General features: G+C 51.3%; 1 non-coding gene across 1 annotated transcript; it reads right to left on the bottom strand.

Annotated features, from left to right (window-relative positions):
- Nucleotides 1–1,710: 1,710 nt before the first annotated feature.
- trnar-ucu (transfer RNA arginine (anticodon UCU)) lies at nt 1,711–1,803 on the bottom strand. The gene is made up of 2 exons: nt 1,767–1,803; nt 1,711–1,746 (listed from the first exon to the last, which is right to left on the bottom strand). It is a non-coding gene; the product is annotated as a tRNA-Arg (tRNA).
- Between the last annotated feature and the right edge of the window lie 614 nt (nt 1,804–2,417).

Raw genomic sequence — 2,417 nt, 5'->3', positions numbered from 1 at the left:
GCTGAATGTTCCCCAAGTGCTTGACCCCTTTGGACGCCCTCTCTGCTTGACAGGCAGCAACTGGCAATTGCGGAGACTCACAAGGCTCTGCATGGTTGTTTCAACGTCGGATGGGGTAACAGGTGGCTGTGTGTCCATGAGCACTGCCCTGATGGGTGTAGGAGCAGGTAACTGTGTGCCCATGAGCACTGCCCTGATGGGTGTAGGAGCAGGTAACTGTGTGCCCATGAGCACTGCCCTGATGGGTGTAGGAGCAGGTAACTGTGTGTCCATGTGCACTGCCCTGATGGTTGTAGGAGCAGGTGGCTGTGTAACTGAGCAGCAAGGAGAGGGTACCGCAGGTAGGGGAAGTGGAGATTTGAACAGGTAGGCATATGTATGGTCCATCAGATCATTAGGCCAGGGGGTGAGACGCTCAGGATCCAGGGTTTGTGACACGTGACTGATGTCCAGCGCGCGGCCACCTCCATCCGAAGGTGCTTCCGGGCAATTGTTGGGCATAGTAAATGGCTCCATCTCATCAGCCAGTCCTTGCTGCCAGCGGAGAGTCTGTTGCCGCAGCCAGTCCAGTCTCCTCATGAATGCTGCCGTTCCACTCTGCAGAACGGCCTGTTGCAGCTGGTACAATTGATCTGAAAGCAAGCGGTATTTTTCATTGTGGCTGAGGGGCCTTGGCTGTTCCTCTGTAATCACAATGGCAGCAGCCATGCCTGTCGTCGTTGGTGTCTAAGATGCACGCCAGCGACAATTGGGGGCGAGCCTGTCCAAAGGCAGACCCAGATGCCTCTGCACAACAACAGCACGTTTGCAGGGCAACAAAGTCTGAATGGAGAAGATGCAGCTGCAGGTAGCCTGGCCATCATGTATCTGCAGTGTGTACTGTTTGGCGCCAGAAATCACAGTCACTGTGCCTTCATCCTGCTACCTGCAGTGGCCCAGACAATGGAAATGTTTTCAGAGCAACTCTCAACAAGGGCTGGAGAACATGCGGTGGCCCAGACAATGGAAATGTTTTCAGAGCAACTCACAACAGGGACTGGAGAACATGCGGTGGCCCAGACAATGGAAATGTTTTCAGAGCAACTTACAAAGGCAGAGTAACTTACCTTGGAACAATCTCCTGTGTCAAATAAAAATGAAGCAAGTCTCCAAAACGAATAAATAATTCAGATAAGATGCCCGACGAAACCTCCGCTCCTTCCACTTTCAAAAAGTCGCGCCGAAGCTTTGACGCATGCGCAGAGGCCAAACTGGCGCGTCAGGAGGAAGACGAAATAACGCGATGACGTCATCTGCGCATGCGCACAACCTTACCGGCAGGTTGGTCCGCAGCGCATGCGCAGAGATGAATAGATTGTGTGCGCATGCGCGTACCGCGTCCTTTGCGCATGCGCAAATCAGTCCTGGAGAGTCGGACCGCAGCGCATGCGCAAGGGGCATGACACCGTCTGCGCATGTGCGCAACGCGGCGCATCCTGATGACGTTATCCGATGAAGTAGCGTTGTCATGAATTACTTTGATTCTGTAAACTCACCCCAGCGGCTCTCTGTTTCCCTGCTCTCACTCTCCATTGTGATGTCACTCCTTGATTTTTTTACCCCAGCTCTGCTCCTGCTGTGCTCCTCTCTCTCTCTGTCTCTGAGTCAGTGCTTTTGACACACTTGTTAACTCTCTGTTCCGTCGTGCTCTTCTGCCTCTGGTCCAAAATCTGACCCTGGTGGGATTTGAACCCACAACCTGTGAATGGCTTTTTTTTATCATTATTTAGAAGTCCAACACGCTATCCATTGCGCCACAGAGCCTCACCCATTTTTATCAACATCACTAAGGCCTTTGATCTTGTCAGCAGAGACGGCCTCTTCAAACTGCAATGGAACACAGGCTGCCCTCCTGACCTCTTGGGCATCATCTCTTCTTTCCACGAGAACATGCACAGTTCCATCAGTTACAATGGAGCAACATCAGACGCTTTCAAGATCAGCAGTGAGGTAAAGCAGGGCTGCGCGCTGGCGCCAACTCTCTTAGGAATAGAGGAACATAGGAGTAAGGTATTCAGCCCGTCGAGCCTGCTCTGTCATTCAATTCGATCATGGCTGATCACCTACCTCAAAGCCCCTTTCCCATGCTATCCCCATATCCCTTGATGTCATGAGTATCAAGATTTCTATCAATTTCTGTCTTGAACATGCTCAATGATTGAGCTGCTGCAGCCCTCTGGGGCACAGTATTCCAATGATTCACCACCGTCTGAGTGAAGAAATTCCACCCATCTCAGTTTTAAATGGCCTACTCCTTATTCTGAGACGATGTCCTTTGGTTTTAGACTCACCAACCAGGGCAAACATCCTATCTACATCCACACTGTCACGCCCTGTAAGAATTTTGTCAGTTTCAATCAGATCACCTCTCATTCTTC

The sequence above is a fragment of the Heterodontus francisci genome, unplaced genomic scaffold (genome assembly GCF_036365525.1).
Source record: "Heterodontus francisci isolate sHetFra1 unplaced genomic scaffold, sHetFra1.hap1 HAP1_SCAFFOLD_992, whole genome shotgun sequence".
Taxonomy (NCBI): domain Eukaryota; kingdom Metazoa; phylum Chordata; class Chondrichthyes; order Heterodontiformes; family Heterodontidae; genus Heterodontus; species Heterodontus francisci.
This window is presented reverse-complemented; position numbering and strand designations above follow the sequence as displayed.